The sequence below is a fragment of the Dermochelys coriacea genome, chromosome 5, assembly GCF_009764565.3.
Source record: "Dermochelys coriacea isolate rDerCor1 chromosome 5, rDerCor1.pri.v4, whole genome shotgun sequence".
Lineage (NCBI taxonomy): Eukaryota > Metazoa > Chordata > Testudines > Dermochelyidae > Dermochelys > Dermochelys coriacea.
Window position 1 is genome coordinate 98,984,984 of NC_050072.1, and position 19,112 is coordinate 99,004,095.

Sequence of the window (19,112 nt, forward strand, 5' to 3'; positions counted from 1 at the left end):
CGTTGTTACCTCGTGGGCCTTACCAGCTGCTGTCCCTTGGTAGCGCAGGGCAAATGGATCCCTTGGCCAAGAAGTGGCCATTCAGTAGTGACTGCCAGGCCCCATGTGTCTGCAGCAACCCGAGGTCAGGGCCACGCTGCAGAAGACAGAGTCTGAGAGTGGAGCAGGCAGAGCTGGGCTGGGGGATGCTGTGGGCTGGCCTGGTCACGTGCACTGTGCCTTTTGCTAGAAGTAGGCCTCGAAGTGGCACTGCACATAGTCCAGGTACCCGAAGTCAGTAGTGGAGATCTTTGCTTGCAGGATGGGACTAGAGGCCTCAAAGAAGTGAGAGGCCAGAGCAAACCTGTTGATCTCAGTGATCCTCAATGCAGGCCTGTTCCTCATGCATAATGTCCCTGGGCCTCCCCCAGTCCTCCCAGAGGTAGTGCTGAATGAACTGCAGCTGCTGCTGGCAAGGAGGGTAAGGTCTCCATGGAGGCCTTGTACAAGGGCCACGTGTCATGGGTGTAGTCATAAACCCACTCACAGAAGTGATTGTCAATGTCGAAGCCTCTGCAGTTGTAGCAGCTGTACTTAAAGTCAGTCAGCATCAACTTGTCAAGGGTGAGCGCGACTGGCACCCCACCAGCAGCAGGATGTTCCCTTCCTGGATGTCATCATGGCAGAAGACCACGGGGGGGACGGGGAGGGGCGTGGACTCCAGCAGCTCCCTGAGGCTTCTCATTTCCTTCTGCAGATTATAGGCTTTGAGATGGCTGAACTTCTTTAGCTGGGCTTGCTGGGTGAAGGTGAGCTCGGTTTTAGGTACCGTTCCATGGTCCCAAACAGCTCAATGGCTGTGAGGTTGCTGAGGTGGTCTGAAGGGCTCTGAGGATGCAGGAGTGCTGGGGTTCTGTGAGTGCAGAAGGGCTGCGGGAGAGCAGAGGTGATGATGAGCGGTGGGAGGCAGTTCGAGGTGGCAGAAGGGCTGGGGGAGAAGTAGGAAGAGACACATCACACAGTGTGGGAATGGAGATTCCCATAGGAAGAAATGAGAGAAACCCAACGTCGGGGGGGGAAATGGGAAAAAACAAATGGCTTTCCAGCAGTGAGGGGGAGAAAGACAAGTGTTTGCTTGCTGAGGAAGTATCCGAGCGTGTGTTTGCTGGGAGGGAGCCTGAGTGAGTGTCTGATTGGCTGCTAGCCTGCAGGGGGCGGGCATTAGGGTGTCTGTGTGTTTGCGTCAGGGAAGCCTGGCTGTTTAAAAATAGCCGGAGCCTCGCGAACCAGCTGAGCGGCAGCGGAGCAGCGGGGACAGCAGAGCAGCTCACAGCAGGAGTTTGCCTGGGAGTTCGCCTGGAGTGAGCCCAGTGAGGCTTACATCTTGCCAACGTCTCTGAGGAAGCTCCGTAGTAGGTAGGTGATATGGAAGGGGGGAATTCAGCTGTTGTGACCTGCACTGGATGTGCCATGTTTGTCTTTCTTCCACAGGACAGAAGCGACTTTGTCTGTACAAAGTGCAAGCTGGTCTCCATATTGGAAGAGAAGATTGAAGGTCTGGAGCAACAGGTAACGACCCTGCGTTGTATACGAGAGACTGAGGATTTTCTGGACCAAACTCAGGATAGCCTCCTAGGGGCACAAAGCTCTAAAGATGTAGAGCAGGTTGCACAGAGGAGCCAAGAGGCCAGTGAAGAAGCTTGGCAACATGTGACCTCCAGAAGAGGTAAGCGGAATGTCCGGGTTCCAGTAACACAGACACAGGTAACTAACCGCTTTCATGTTCTCTCCACAGGTACCAATGCGGAGAGTGGACCAGATGATATGTCTGGGGGGAGAAAGCAGAAGGAGACTCCGCTGGTTGGGAGGCATGAGATGCGATGTCCTGAGGTTGGAGGTTCCACGACCACCACTCCCAAGAGGAGAAGGCGGGTGGTGGTGGTCGGGGACTCTCTCCTCCGGGGGACTGAGTCATCTATCTGCCGCCCTGACCGGGAAAACCGAGAAGTCTGCTGCTTGCCAGGGGCTAAGATTCGTGATGTGACGGAGAGACTGCCGAGACTCATCAAGCCCTCGGATCGCTACCCCTTCCTGCTTCTCCACGTGGGCACCAATGATACTGCCAAGAATGACCTTGAGCGGATCACTGCGGACTATGTGGCTCTGGGAAGAAGGATAAAGGAGTTGGAGGCGCAAGTGGTGTTCTCGTCCATCCTCCCCGTGGAAGGAAAAGGCCTGGGTAGGGACCGTCGAATCGTGGAGGTCAACGAATGGCTACGCAGGTGGTGTCGGAGAGAAGGCTTTGGATTCTTTGACCATGGGATGGTGTTCCATGAAGGAGGAGTGCTGGGCAGAGACGGGCTCCATCTTACGAAGAGAGGGAAGAACATCTTTGCCAGCAGGCTGGCTAACCTAGTGAGGAGGGCTTTAAACTAGGTTCACCGGGGGAAGGAGACCAAAGCCCTGAGGTAAGTGGGAAAGCGGGATACCGGGAGGAAGCACAGGCAGGAAGGTCTGTGAGGGGAGGGCTCCTGCCTCATACTGGGAATGAGGGGCGATCAACAGGTTATCTCAAGTGCTTATATACAAATGCACAAAGCCTTGGAAACAAGCAGGGAGAACTGGAGGTCCTGGTGATGTCAAGGAATTATGACGTGATTGGAATAACAGAGACTTGGTGGGATAACTCACATGACTGGAGTACAGTCATGGATGGTTATAAACTGTTCAGGAAGGACAGGCAGGGCAGAAAAGGTGGGGGAGTAGCACTGTATGTAAGGGAGCAGTATGACTGCTCAGAGCTCCGGTACGAAACTGTGGAAAAACCTGAGTGTCTCTGGATTAAGTTTAGAAGTGTGTGCAACAAGAGTGATGTCATGGTGGGAGTCTGCTATAGACCACCGGACCAGGGGGATGAGGTGGATGAGGCTTTCTTCCGGCAACTCACGGAAGCTACTAGATCGCATGCCCTGATTCTCATGGGTGACTTTAATTTTCCTGATATCTGCTGGGAGAGCAATACAGCGGTGCATAGACAATCCAGGAAGTTTTTGGAAAGCGTAGGGGACAATTTCCTGGTGCAAGTGCTAGGGGAGCCAACTAGGGGGAGCGCTTTTCTTGACCTGCTGCTCACAAACCGGGTAGAATTAGTGGGGGAAGCAAAAGTGGATGGGAATCTGGGAGGCAGTGACCATGAGTTGGTTGAGTTCAGGATCCTGACGCAGGGAAGAAAGGTAAGCAGCAGGATACGGACCCTGGACTTCAGGAAAGCAGACTTTGACTCCCTCAGGGAACAGATGGCCAGGATCCCCTGGGGGACTAACATGAAAGGGAAGGGAGTCCAGGAGAGCTGGCTGTATTTCAAGGAATCCCTGTTGAGGTTACAGGGACAAACCATCCCGATGAGTCGAAAGAATAGTAAATATGGCAGGCGACCAGCTTGGCTTAATGGTGAAATCCTAGCGGATCTTAAACATAAAAAAGAAGCTTACAAGAAGTGGAAGGTTGGACATATGACCAGGGAAGAGTATAAAAATATTGCTCGGGCATGTAGGAAAGATATCAGGAGGGCCAAATCGCACCTGGAGCTGCAGCTAGCAAGAGATGTCAAGAGTAACAAGAAGGGTTTCTTCAGGTATGTTGGCAACAAGAAGAAAGCCAAGGAAAGTGTGGGCCCCTTACTGAATGAGGGAGGCAAGCTAGTGACAGAGGATGTGGAAAAAGCTAATGTACTCAATGCTTTTTTTGCCTCTGTTTTCACTAACAAGGTCAGCTCCCAGACTGCTGTGCTGGGCAACACAAAATGGGGAAGAGATGGCCAGCCCTCTGTAGAGATAGAGGTGGTTAGGGACTATTTAGAAAAGCTGGACGTGCACAAGTCCATGGGGCCGGACGAATTGCATCCGAGAGTGCTGAAGGAATTGGCGGCTGTGATTGCAGAGCCCTTGGCCATTATCTTTGAAAACTCGTGGCGAACGGGGGAAGTCCCGGATGACTGGAAAAAGGCTAATGTAGTGCCCATCTTTAAAAAAGGGAAGAAGGAGGATCCTGGGAACTACAGGCCGGTCAGCCTCACCTCAGTCCCTGGAAAAATCATGGAGCAGGTCCTCAAAGAATCAATCCTGAAGCACTTAGAGGAGAGGAAAGTGATCAGGAACAGTCAGCATGGATTCACCAAGGGAAGGTCATGCCTGACTAATCTAATCGCCTTTTATGATGAGATTACTGGTTCTGTGGATGAAGGGAAAGCAGTGGATGTATTGTTTCTTGACTTTAGCAAAGCTTTTGACACGGTCTCCCACAGCATTCTTGTCAGCAAGTTAAGGAAGTATGGGCTGGATGAATGCACTATAAGGTGGGTAGAAAGCTGGCTAGATTGTCGGGCTCAACGGGTAGTGATCAATGGCTCCATGTCTAGTTGGCAGCCGGTGTCAAGTGGAGTGCCCCAGGGGTCGGTCCTGGGGCCCGTTTTGTTCAATATCTTCATAAATGATCTGGAGGATGGTGTGGATTGCACTCTCAGCAAATTTGCGGATGATACTAAACTGGGAGGAGTGGTAGATACGCTGGAGGGGAGGGATAGGATACAGAAGGACCTAGACAAATTGGAGGATTGGGCCAAAAGAAATCTAATGAGGTTCAATAAGGATAAATGCAGGGTCCTGCACTTAGGATGGAAGAATCCAATGCACCGCTACAGACTAGGGACCGAATGGCTCGGCAGCAGTTCTGCTGAAAAGGACCTAGGGGTGACAGTGGACGAGAAGCTGGATATGAGTCAGCAGTGTGCCCTTGTTGCCAAGAAGGCCAATGGCATTTTGGGTTGTATAAGTAGGGGCATAGCGAGCAGATCGAGGGACGTGATCGTTCCCCTCTATTCGACACTGGTGAGGCCTCATCTGGAGTACTGTGTCCAGTTTTGGGCCCCACACTACAGGAAGGATGTGGATAAATTGGAAAGAGTACAACGAAGGGCAACGAAAATGATTAGGGGTCTAGAGCACATGACTTATGAGGAGAGGCTGAGGGAGCTGGGATTGTTTAGTCTGCAGAAGAGAAGAATGAGGGGGGATTTGATAGCTGCTTTCAACTACCTGAAAGGGGGTTTCAAAGAGGATGGCTCTAGACTGTTCTCAATGGTAGCAGATGACAGAACGAGGAGTAATGGTCTCAAGTTGCAATGGGGGAGGTTTAGATTGGATATTAGGAAAAACTTTTTCACTAAGAGGGTGGTGAAACACTGGAATGCGTTACCTAGGGAGGTGGTAGAATCTCCTTCCTTAGAGGTTTTTAAGGTCAGGCTTGACAAAGCCCTAGCTGGGATGATTTAACTGGGACTTGGTCCTGCTTTGAGCAGGGGGTTGGACTAGATGACCTTCTGGGGTCCCTTCCAACCCTGATATTCTATGATTCTATGATTCTATGACATATTAAGGGTAAGAAAAAATGGATGTGGAAACCAGGGGAAGGTACCAGCAAAAACCTGAAAATTGTGCTCTTTTAATCTTTGCCTCAAATGAAGTTTCCAAAGGAGATTGAGGACAAGTTTTCGCTTCTGCTTTATTTAGATGTTACTTGATGTGCAAATGGACATCTAGGTATACTCCACAGTTGATGGTTGGGTTATGTACAGTAGCACAGAGCTTAAAAAGAATATTTTAGAATATAAACAGGATATATGGTATTATACCAGTAGATACACCCAATCATCTCAAACTTACCTTTCAGTGCTAAATGTCTGTTTTATGATTGATTTGGTGTCATTATTTTACTTGATCATTGTACGGGCCCTGAAGATGAAGAAGGAATATTAGAGAGGTCAAAGGATGACGTGAATGGAATTGAAACGGAGGTTACTATTGCCATTGGTTGAAATTTTCTATGCAACCCTTTTTTTTTTGATGAAAAATTACCTCTTTTCTAAAATGAACATTTTCCCAGAAGGTTTTTTTTCTTTTGAAATGTTCTGAAGGAGGAAAAAAGGAGGAGAGAGAGTGGGGAGAGAGCAAAAATCCAAACACAAATATGTTTTGGAAAAGTTGTGTTTTTTCATTGAAAAAATTTGAAATTTCTTGAAGAAAATATTGAAATTTGTGTGGATTTTTGTTTGTGAAACATATCTACTATGGGTATGTCTACACTGCATTGTAAGTCCAGGGTGAAGGGGGAGGGCCCCAGAGCCCAGGTTCCAGCCCGAGCCCAAATGTCTACATTGCAATTTTACAGCCCCACAGTGCGAGCCTGACGTGGCTGACCTGGACCAGCTGTATCACAGGTCTTTTATTTTATTTATTTTCCTTTGTGCGTTTTGAGATCTTCTGTTCAAGTGTAAAAAATCACATATTACCTATGTTTATTTAAATATTTTGATGCTTTGTATTTACCCATTATGCCCTTTTGTGTAGGTGCTTGGAATCATATGCAAAAGTCCAATTTTATCAGCCCAATTTTTTAACTAAGATTGTTCAGCTCCTGGCTTCATGTCATAATCTTTTGTAAAGCACTATCAAACTCTATGAGTTAGCAATACTCACTACTGTGTTCATTTAGCTCTGGTGTGACTGAAGAAAAATTATTAAAAATAACAAACCCACATCCAAAATCAATTTAATATTATATCCATTTAATAATTTAATTTTCATTAATGAATATTAACAAAGTCTATGAAATGAAAGATATTTTAAATACTTCAGTAAACAGGAATGTATAGAGCAAAACACTCAAAAGGCAAATATTATTGTGGTAGCACTGTGAACTCTCACATAAACAACAAAACATCTCTAAACAATCAGTTTTCAGAGTAGCAGCCGTGTTAGTCTGTATCCGCAAAAAGAAAAGGAGGACTCTAAAGTGCCACAAGTCCTCCTTTTCTTTAAATAATCCATGGCTTTTTTTCCTTGGTCTTTGGGACAATGAACCCAGATAGATTTATCGATAGGATGCATTACATCATTTAATAAGCCAAATTTTACTATCCGTCACACCAGGGTTAATCAGCAGTAACACTATTGAGTTAAGTGATGTACCTTTGTATAAATAAGAGCAGGAATTGATCCATTCATTCTTTTTTAAAAAAAGAAAAGTGCAAAAAGTTTCCAAAAAGTAGATCATTCAAAAGTGGCAGGAGGAAGATATGAATGTTTTGGCTCAAAGCCTCTTTCAGCAACTTACAATTCAGTAAAAGATATTTTTATTTCAAGTGTCCAGTCTATCAAGGCTTCAGTTGTACTGAAGAAACTAATGTTCAGCATGTGTAGGAAAGAGGGAGGAGATATTTAAATATGCGTTTTGGTATTAACATTAAAGTTCTATAGAAAACACATAATAATTCTGAAGAGAAAAATAGGAGGAAGATGAATTGATCTCATTAATTTCTGTCTCCACAATGAAATAGAAACCTGTATTTAAGAGTGGTTTGTGTGTATGCATGATCAAACCTGTACATTGAGCTTCGACAAATGGGAACAGAATGGTCATTCATAGAGAAGTTTTTTGATAAAAACAATCAAAGTGACTAGAAGGAAATGAGTATTAAACTGGAAATGAGTACATTTCAAAATTAGTGTGCTGGAAATATTTCCTGCTGAAACAATTAAATTTGAAAAATGCATAGTTATATATGTGTGCTATTGATGGGAAGGGGAAAAAAAGAATAAAATCCAGCAGTGCAATATAAATCCTAAACCGGCAATTCATTAACTTAATAACAATTATGGTATTTATTAAATTTCCAAAGAAATAGTATTTCCCGGAACTGATTCCAGACACATTAGCAGGGAGTGAGCAAGAAGAAAACCACACAGAAAAAGAAGTTGCGGTATATTTTTCTTAAAAATATTACCACATTTTATTAATCACAAATTAATTCTGAAATATTTTTAAAAGATTGCTCCCATCTCCTAACAATAAAATCAGGAATATGAAAACCTTGCTTAAAAATGTTTACTGTGCATATATATAAATGTATACTGTGTGTATAATTTCCATTCTTATGCTGAAGTTTAGTCCCATATTAATTCCATAATAAATTATTGAAGCATATATTAAGTAATCTATTCAGTGATTTTCCCAACTTTTTTGGAATAAATTTATTAATATAAAATGTACACAATAAAATTTTAAACTGACTTATCAGTTTGGTTAATGTTTATAAAAGGAAAGGAGGGAGTCTGTGATTATAGGATATAAATGGACTCTGCCCCAGATAAATATTTTTTCTTGTGTTTTATATCCAATTTATGTTAGTCTTTCTAAACATGACTGCTTAAATAGTTGCTTTAGTAACACTTGTAAAATCATCAGATCTTTTAAAAAACATTTCCATTAGAAAGGAATAAATGCAAGTAATGGCAAACATCCTAATCAAACACTTTATAGTTTACAAAATCTAGGTAGAAGTCTAACAGAGACACAGACAACACAGGCTGAGAGGGTTTCTCATGATCAATAATAATGTCCATCACACATCCAGAATTGTAATCTGGCTTTTTCATCATTAGGTGTAACTCAGCTCAGATCCCAATGCAGATCAGGACCACACAGTCAAAGACCATCATTCAGATAGTGATTCTCTTCTCACTTGCACCAGTTTTACACCCATGTAGTTATGCCTGATTTCGACCTGAGAGGGGACTCAGCACCATCATTAACCTCCTACCCCTGCCCTCCACTACTTCCATCATATCTTCTTCTGTTAGATACCTCAGCAGATAACTAGAGGAATATTTGGGGAGGGGGAAGCATTTAAAATTAAGCAAAGCTTGAGATTCTGCTAGTAAATCAGGAATTTTAATAAAAGGATCATATTTGCTCTTTGGCTTTCTTCTTAATAGGAAAATAATTCAAACTTTCAGAAGAAATAAAAGCAGCCCTTTTTAAAAAAAAAAAAAAAAAAAAAAAGACCTGCAATTACTAATCATAGTTCTTTGTAAAATATATAGTGATTTATACCTGGTAGAGATTAGGCCTTTGCTCCAAATCCCCTCTTAACAGTGGATGCCCATAAGTATTATTTGAAAACAAAACTGGGATATAATATGTTTCCCAAGTCATGGCCAGAATCTAGTGAAACTTTTAGATTTGAAAATCTTACCCCAATCTTTACATACTTGCATTTTAATAATATAATATAAACGCTCAGCAATATCTGCTTCCACTACCTAACAGCCTAAGTTCTTGATTCTGATCTTATTTACATCAGCTCTAAAATGATATAATTCCATTGACTTTAGTGGGGCTACTACTGATTTGCTAAGTACTGGTATAAATGAGATCAAAATTACAACTGGGCAAAATATTTTGGACAATTTTTTTTTCTGAAAAAATCAGATTTGGATCAACCGAAACATTTCCAAGTTCATGTCAGACTCATCAAATTGTTTCAGTTGAAAACAAACACAAAAAATTCTGGAAAAAAAAAATTCATTTTGACAGTTTTGAAATAAAACATTTTGATGTTTTTGATGCAAAATGTTTCATTTCAAAATTTTCTTCAATTTCATTAAAAAAATTTAAAGATGTAAAAAAGTCAAAAACGAAATGAAACTTTTTTAGGTTAAACAAAATATATCAGTTGACACACAACAATTTTTTAAAAATGTTTTCTGTTTGCAAAAATATTTGAAAAATGTTCATTTCAGGTTGACCTTGAAACTATTTTTTATTTTATTTTGGCAAACAAACCTAAAGTTCAGTTATTCACATTACTCTAATCAGAATCAGACCCTAAAGCAGTGTGGTGTCCTTACTTCAGATGGAGGAGTTACACATACAGTACTATCATGACTAATATTGAGCATTTCACACGATCAGTATACTGTACAAACAATAATTAGCAGTATAACATTTATCAAAACCCACTCCTCTGCATACACTGAGTAGATTTAATGGAACAAAACTGCGCAAGTTAAGTGTCAACTCCAGCAGTTTTTAGTCAATGGAAGCTTACCAATAAGTGCAAGACTGGCTTCTACAATATTAATGATATAACATGTTTTCAGGAATAAACTGCAATGAGATTCTAAGATTAAAACAAGGACTGTAACGTAATCTTTTTTAACAATTCAATAACTAGCTGTTAATGTATTTGTTTCATATCACTTAAAAGAAAACCTAGTTTCAGTACAACGATCAGTTGAGTAGTCATTTATACGCGTCATAATGGCATACCAAATATCCCACAGCATCATTACATTTTCATCTGTTGATGTACAAATTATCAATGAAACAACACATTTCAATCATTTTAAAAGTCTTATTATTTACAATGACAGTTAAGTACAGAAAGCAACCTATTTAAGTATAAGTCAACGAGCATTACCGAGTAGATATGCCTAATAAATCCTTTGGACTAATTCAGTATTCATAGAAATTAATTCAATTAATTTGCCTACCTGGCAGCAGTAAAACAGCTTTCAGTGCAGGGGTTCCTTTATCAGGCAATGTAGCTGATTTGAGCAGTCCAACTCCAGTAAAGCTTTTTTAATAAAGCATTTATCCCAAGAACAATCCCAGTTCCACTGCAACAAGGGCAGGGTCACACATGCATCAAAAAAAATAAACAAACAGCAAATTCATTGACATGGGATTGCCCCGCAAAAGCTAAACACCAGCTCGATTCCATCCAATTTTCTGTGATTAACAGGAGAAAAATCAGGCCCTTCTCATAGCCAGTTTTTTTTTTTGCTGAGCAACCCTGTTAACTTCAAATAAATCCATTATGAAAAAGGCAGTTCTTCACAGAAACAAGCTTCATTATATGGAAAAGCAGAGAACAGGCCTTCAACTGACAGGTCTCTTTCACAGCCAGCTCAGCCCACCTTCACTTCAGCCAAGTTCATCATGAAAAGTCACAACAGAGCCTCTCACAGCCAGCTCCTATTCTGAATTTAAAAAAAACAAGATGCTGGAACCAAAGATGTGGGGAAACCTAAATCATGTAATCAAATAGAACACCTCCAGGTGCAAGCACACGTGCACACTTGGCCTTGGTCATCTTGATCATCCAGTTCTGGGTCCCCTGGTGGGTAATCCACCTGAGAGCTGGTCAGTTCACTCCACAGCTCTGTGTGATCTGAATAACTGTACATTCCAACACTTCCATCTTGAATTTCTTCTATACCTGGGATTTCATAAACTACACATCCTTTTGTGACTCTAATTTCTGGAGCTGTCTTTTTAACTGCGAGGGCATGCATTGTTGGAAGCAATTCAGTGACTGAGAATAACTCACTTTCTGCTAGATTATCTCTTGTGTTATGTTCCAGCAGCTGACCGTGACTCATCAGTTCCTTTTTTTTTTTAGGGGGACAATTTTCAAGCAGCATTTTTTTACAGTACTATGTGATTATAAACTAGAGTTAGAGATTTGTTGCTTGGCAACAAGTTTAGCAGTATGCTAACTAGAATCATCCTGGAGAGCTTCAACTTAATTTATTCCTTGAATTCAGCTACATGAGGGATTCACAGAAAATTCTAAGTTTGTGTATATTCTCTGGTTTAATGAAATCTTGCCTGAAAATTAACCAGAAAAAATGTGGTGTTCTGGTTATTCACATTATCTGGTTCCCCTTTAAGAGTAGCAGAAGCAATTCGTTGTTTTTCAACTTGCTTAAGATTTTTGTTCCAAGTAATAAGATAACCAACAAGATTTCCAACATGTACCAGGTTGTCATAAAATGAGTATTTAATACCAACAGTACAGAAACTTTATATTTGTAATATCATCTAGTTACACAGCAAATGGACCTTCATTTCCAATTGTTTTGCTTAGACTCAGATAAACTACTTATCCTCTGAAAGACAGGATGTGATTCATCTTATGAGGTTATTTTCTCCTATAACCATTTTAATACTAGATACAATTTTAGCAGCTCATCTGAAAGTTGGAGACATTTGCTTCATTGTCATGGCCATAGATGTGACCAAAATGAAAAACCTTCATAAATTATAGGCTCAGTCATGCTAGACACATGGTTCAGAGGATGGTCTTACTAGTGAGAGCATAGACCTGATTTGGCTACTTCTAGTGAGCTTTTGGCTCCACGGCCTTCAGAAGAACAAGGATGGAAATTGATGGACAAGTGCTAAATAGTCCTTCATCCCGCACTGGTCTGAAAATGACTGAGTGAAAGGATGATATGTAATGTGACTATTTCATATCTCAGCAAACCTAATTAAATCAAAATAATTTCCCCACTGCATACTGTATTACCATCCACAGGGAAATCTTCTTTAGTAAATCTTCTCTTAGATCATGTTTGTTTTTCTCATGTTCCAGCTGGGGAACCTGAAAAATACCAGGAATATAAACGGTATTAAAATATGTGCAAATTACTAAAATGAGTATAATCCAAACACCAAAAGAAGAGTATAAAATTTCACCATTTTTGACTCTTAAGGCCTGATTTTGATCTAATGCTGGTCTAAATCTTGATTTGAAGTCAGGGCAGTTATACGGATGCAAAACTGGTCTGAGATAAGCAACAGACCTGTGTTTAACTGCTTAGAACTTTTTCACAGCCCTCTGTGCCCCAAAGTTTGAAGAAGAAAGGTATAGACAGGGCCCTTGTACTCTATGGCACAACCTTTACGTTTTGTGGCAGCATTCGGTGAGGATGTTACCAGGAAATGCCCTTATCTCCCTCCCACAAACCACACACGATTGTGGCTCATGGCTGGAAATCCTCATTGACATAAAATTCATCAATAATTATTTTCAACAGTAATTTAGGAGGATTGATTTTTTTTGGCTATAATTACCAGGTGGCTCAGCGCCAGTCCCTTGCTGTTGGCTCCCCCAGTATTGTTCAGGCATCTGCCCAAAAAAACTCCTTTTGCATGTGTGCCAATTAATTCCCTCTTATGAGGAAAGCTGGAGAGCAAGATGCAGCCTCAGGCAGGTTCTGCCAGGTCAGGGAGCCAGAAAACAAAATGTCAGTCGCCTAACTGCAGCAAAATAAAAAATTCCATGGTAAAAATATTGTATTCTGTGGCATCTTGGAAAAATACCAAATTCTACAGCTACTGAATCATGAGGCCCTAAATGATGTGAGGCAATTCACCTATCTCAATGTGATTGTTTTAGCTCTCTGCAGGCTCAGACCATGTGTTGCTGTAAGGTCTCTAGTGCAGACAGCTGTACAGAAGCAGCTAAGCTGCTGTAAGATTTCCTGAGTATCCACTCTATGCGAACAGGAGAGAAGTCTCCAGTTGACATAATTAAACCACCCCCAACAAGCAGCAGTAGCTATATCGGCAGGAGAGCATCTCCCGCCGACATAGCGCTGTCCACACCGGCTCTTCTGTTGTTGTAAATTATGTTTCTCAGAGGGGTGTTTTTCACACCCCTGAGCGACATAAATTATAATGACAAAAGTGCTAGTGTAGACATAACCTCAGGCAGTCATCACTGCATACTGTACTCTTGGTTCACAGTTTTAAGGATGTTGCGCAATCAAAAGGAATAATAACATGTTATTTAAATGTAAGCTGAGTTTCTCAAGCATAATTCTGCAGCATAGGGTGAAATAGAGTATAAAGTTGGTGGCTGACTAGTCACTAGATTCATGGGCCTTCAGGTATAGAGTAGTGGCTTGCAAGATGGAAATTTTTTTTTTTTGGTTACGATTAGTCTTTTAGATAATAGCTTCTTAAGAGGCTTAATGTTAGACTGTCATTTGAAAGCAAAACTTGCATCTTAAATTATGATCTGTCTGATAAGTATATGGCTAATTTATACATTGGAAAGATTATTAATGGCTTGACATTGTCACTTAACTTCTTTTCAAGAAGCAGGCTTCTTGCTTGAACAGTGATAATTACAGTCTGAGAGCCTATAAACTCCACCTGTTCTGCAGGAGAGAGGTGAATGCCAGGAGTTTGCATGGGAACTTGCTGTAGCATAACAGACTGTTCTCTACTTATTTGTTTGTCATAGGAGGCTAACAGAAATGGAGAAAGTGACAGCAAAGCAAATTGTATTTAACTTTTAAACAAAATTTGTTTGTGCTAAGTGGCTAGCGTCAGATTCTGTTCTCATGCTGGTATAATTCCATGTAATGTGAATGCAGTTGCTCCTTATTTTGATTTAAGTTGTTTGACAATAAAGGAGACTCGGGCCCTTCATTCTGTCGACCAGATCATTACTAAAGGCACAGCCCTGAGCATTGGATTGTACATAAATTGCACCATGCAGGAGTAACCCAGGAATCATTTTACGGAGGTAGTCATATTTTTTTCCATTTACAGTTTTTCTTTTGGCAAAAAAATCACTGTTTTAAAAAAATGGAAAAAAATCTCGAATCTTTGCATGGTTTTTGAAATTTCTGGGGTTTGGATGAAAAAACAGAAGAAATATCAGTTTTCAAAATCAGAAAGTTCTTAGTTTTCAGTTTTTCAGTGAAAAATTTCCCCTGAAAAATCTAGGGAGAAAAACTAACATTTTTCATTTCTTGTGTGTTGTGGTGTGGTTTGGTTTGGTTTGGTTTGGTTTGGTTTTGGGTTGGGAGGTTGGAATATACTTAACGTTTTCCAAAGGTAGAGCTTAATCTCTCTTTTGTGCCTAGGCTACCATGTATGGCTACTCTGGCCAGCAAGAAGGGGGAAGGGTCATAGCCCAGGGCCCACCCATTTTTGCCCCTCTCCATCCACTTTCTCACAGAGGAGAATATCCTAAGAGTATGGCCTGTGCTCCAACCAGACCTCAGGTCTTGATAGATCAAGCAAGGGTGTGGTTGAGGAACAAGCGTCCCTACTTAGCTAAATAGAACAGGAGGACAATGTAGCTCTAAATGAAATAGTTGCATATCTGATTATTGTATCTGTGTATGCTACACTGCAAGGATATCCTATATACATAGAACAGAGGAGCATTTTAGAGCTTTCCTATCATTTTGCACAGAATGGTCTCACATTACGCTAATATAATCATGGTGGGGCAATCATCATTTTTGTCCACCATTTTGTTTGCCTTTTTTCATGAACACATCCATTTACATAACTTTTTTATGTCCCAGTAGGAAGGACAGTTTGCTCAGTGAAACTATGAGAAATTATACATTGTGAAAAACATAATTTTCATTGAAAAAATGTTATTTGGTTCATAAATCTAGCCTCTCTCACGCCCACACCATATCCACATGGCTGCACATGCACGTGCACACACACACAGACCCCTTTCCTTCCTATTCATTTTGGTAATAGTTCACTAACAAAAGAGATTTCCCATCCATTTTTTTCAAACATATTTAGATTTAAACATTGACGTGAGCAATCCTTTGTTGGGCAATGAGACTGTGACGTGAGAAATAACTCCAGCAAATGATCATACGGTTAACTTTAGTTCATTTTCATAATCCAAAACTATCAAGTACAATACTGTAAAACTTACTTTGTGCATTTCCCCCTCATATTTTAAGAGAGTCATATCCTGGCTATAAAATCACAATATTACAGGATGGTTTTTCCAAAGGGCTCAGGCCTGATCTCTCTTCCCCCGCTTTCTGTAGGAACTAGCCTGATCAATTTTTGAAACCTGTTTCTTTTATGGGGGGGGTGGAAATAATGAAAGTACCTACAATCCTGCCTCAACTAGACCTCCATTATTTGTACTGCCAAATGTGGAGGCCAGTATCTGTCTTGCCTTAAAAATCACTGTGTCTTGGATAATTATCAGTTACTGAGAATGTATTTTTAATATATTTGCATATATGGAGAATACGAATGTTGGTATAAAATGGTCTAGATAATAGTTAGGCCTTGCCATGAGTGCAAGGTACTGGACTAGATGACCTCCGGAGGTCCCTGCCAGTCCTATGGTTCTGTGATTGCTGCACAGTGTTCTAAATTTCTTGGTATAAGAAAATGCTGAAAGAGTTTGATTAGTTTCACTGGGCTGAACCAATGGCCATTGACTCCCGTTGATTTTAGTGAGCATTGGATCAGGCCCAGCTGTATACTTGTCCTGGCCATGGTTTCTGTAACAAACTAGTGACAATTAGGAGTTTTCCACAGAAAAATCCTGGGGCCTGAATATACACAGCCTTGTACTTGTTTAGTTTTTTACACCTGGGAAAAATGAATGTAAAATGAGAGTAAAACCAAATCAGAATGGTAGCATTTTACACCCCTTTTCCACAAATGAAAATGACCTCATAATATACATGGCAGTGGAGAATCAGGACCATAGTGTTTGTCACACTTTTTATTTTTTTTTTTTTGGCTATACAGGTTTGTTTAACGATGATAGGAGATCTCTAATGTAGCTGTAATTTAGGAATGTATAACATGCTTTATCAGATCTAAGTAGGCTATCTTTATTTGCTTTTAAACTATTAATGGCAGCTATTTCCACTTTTCAAGTGGAGAATAATTTAATAATAAGTGCCACCAACTTTCACGTGTTAAACTAAAATGATTAGTGTTCGTTCTCTCTCTCTCTCTCTCTCTCTCTTTTTTGCCATGTCAAACAACCAGCCTTATTAATGGTGTATATTTTAACTCAAACACAGCTTTCTGTGAATGCTCAAATGCTGATGACTAAAGATGTGTTCAGATGTAAAGATGTTTCCATGAGTATTTGCACTTACTAATTAGCAGCACACACCTCCGGATGTGCAAAGTAGGTATATAGTTACAGATATATAAGTGCACACCAGTGTATAAGTCCATGTATACTTACAGGATCTGACAATCAAGCTGTATGTCTTCCCAGACATGTCTTTGGGGGCAAATTTACTGAGCGCATTTAGAAAGAAAACCTTTGTTTTCCCTCACAATATTGCATGCAAAAAAACCTGTTGAAAATTGTACCTGGATGAGAGACATCTACTCAGATATATTTTTGAACTACGTGAAGGGAGAATGAATACAGTCTCTTCAGCAAAATGTTTCCTCTTGGGAAGTTCCAGATCCCAGAGACAGTGGCTGTGGTGTAAGTGTACTTTGTATTAGATCTGAAAGGAGGTGATCTATAATCTCACTTTCCCTTTTCCTTCCGCAACCCCTTCTCCCCTACCCAAAGTCTGGTCTCTGGCTTTGCACCCCTCCGCTCCCTCCCTTCTCTCCACTTGCTCTTCTGAAGATGTCCGGGATGGTTAGGATTCATCAGGTCACACCTCAGCCTGTCAGGACACGGCGCCTCCTTTGCCCTGCTTCAGCCCATCGCTTCATTTCATCTGCAAAGAGGCTGGCGACGAGCTGGCCTCGTTAGACACAAATAACCACAGTGAGCCAAAGGCAGACAGCAATTTCCTTCTCGGTTACCTGTCACATCCCCTCGGCTTTTGCAAAACCAGCCAGTGCTTTTATTAACCCCAATCAGAGCCATGGCAGAGAGGCAGACACACAGACAACAAAGCTTCGGACAAGAACTCCTACTATCAAGCTGATAATAACTTGAAACCTGAGGAACCCAAAATCTGGTCTTTCCCCTTGCCCCAGCCTCATACCCATTCTGACAAACTTTTCCTCATCTAACTTCCCTTTCTCCCCTTTTCTGTCCTGACAACTCACTCCTCCACACTCCACCTCCTACTGAAACTCCTCCCTCTGCTTACACAATGGCTCAGATTTGACCCCTCTCCTGTTCTTCTGAATGGTTGCCTTTGTAATATTTCCCCCCCCCCACTCTCCTAGCTTGACCCAGGACACTACTCTTTACCTCTCCCTTTTACAGCTTAACTTTCCCTTCTCACCTGCCCTTCTTCACCTTCTCCAGCCTGAAACTGTCTTTGCTGCATGCTCATTAGTAGTCTGACATTTCTTCCTGCATTGTAACCCCTCCTTCCCAAGCTTGGCCTGGCCCTCTTATCACTCAGTGCTCTTATTCCCCCTTTCTTGGCTTGATGCTCCCCGTCTTTCCTCAGCCTCTGCTTCCCCAGTCTGAACATCTTCTCACTCTGTCTGATTTCTCCTTTAACCAGTTTGTCGGTGGTGTGTGTTGAGGGGGAAACTCTCCTGTTTGGTATGTGGTATTGCCTGTGTTACAACTGCAGTAGAGACATTCACTGTCTCCTCTTCCGCTTGCCATGAGGCTTACATTTCTGGCATTGGACAGAAGAGAGAGGGAATACCAGAAGGCCCAGCCAGAAAAAGTGTGTTAGGTAATTTGATGCCTCCACTGAAGTAGAGGCTGGACACAGAACATGTTCCTGTTAACACCCACTGCACACACATATATACACGTATACATATTGGTCCTGATTCTTGTCTCAGACCAGTATAAATCAGGAGTAGTCCCTCTACAGTCAATGAAGTAACAGCAGTGTAGAACTGGTATAAGTGAGATTAGAATCAGGGCTACTGTGTTTAAGATCACCAGAAACTTGAATTCATGCCTGGACCTAGGAAGGCCTTCCAAAGAAGTGGCATCAAAAATATATGCTTTCATATAACTGTTTTATATCTTATACAAAACTATCAACACATAGAGATATAATTATAGTAATGAAAGTTGAAGATTAAGATCTCTCTCTCTTTTCCACAAATATGTGCGTAGACATATATGTGTACACATGCTCTTGTAAGCCGCAAATTGTGCCCACTTACATCTTAAAAAGCATTGTGTGTGAGCACTGCAATTAGATCCTTCCATCCTGACTTTGTTATGTTGTATATTTTAAACTGGTATCATAAGGAAAGGTCCATTTAATTTTTGGTTAGAATAATACAAACCCTGCCATTTTGCTGGCAGTTGAGAAGAAGTTTAAAAAAACCTCAACAGTCAGATACCACTTCCTTCCATGAACATTTAGCAACTATAAGTAGTATTTTGGTTGTCAAAAATAACTGCAGCAATAAATCATGTATTTTTTTAGAGGTGGGTGCAAGGTAGGAACAGCTGCTGATGGGATAGCAATATCCAGATTTTGGAATCTGAGCTGTTCCCCTGTGGGTGCTGAAATACTTCCTAACAAGAAGCAGGAATCTAACACAACGTTGGATTTTATATATTTATTTAGTAATTTTACAGAATGTCATAATCTTTTCTTGGAAACCATGCAAACATCCCACCCCAACAATGCAGTCTAACAGTATCTATCTGTTTTCCCCTTTCTCCGTCCCCTTCCAACTCATGATCTCTCTTCTCTTCCTAGCTTCCCCCTCCCCCCTCTCTCTCATTAGTTTAACTTGAG

At 41.3% G+C, this 19,112-nt stretch overlaps 1 pseudogene; it reads right to left on the minus strand.

Annotated features, from left to right (window-relative positions):
* Positions 1-204: 204 nt before the first annotated feature.
* LOC119856300 lies at positions 205-17,717 on the minus strand (annotated as a pseudogene).
* Between the last annotated feature and the right edge of the window lie 1,395 nt (positions 17,718-19,112).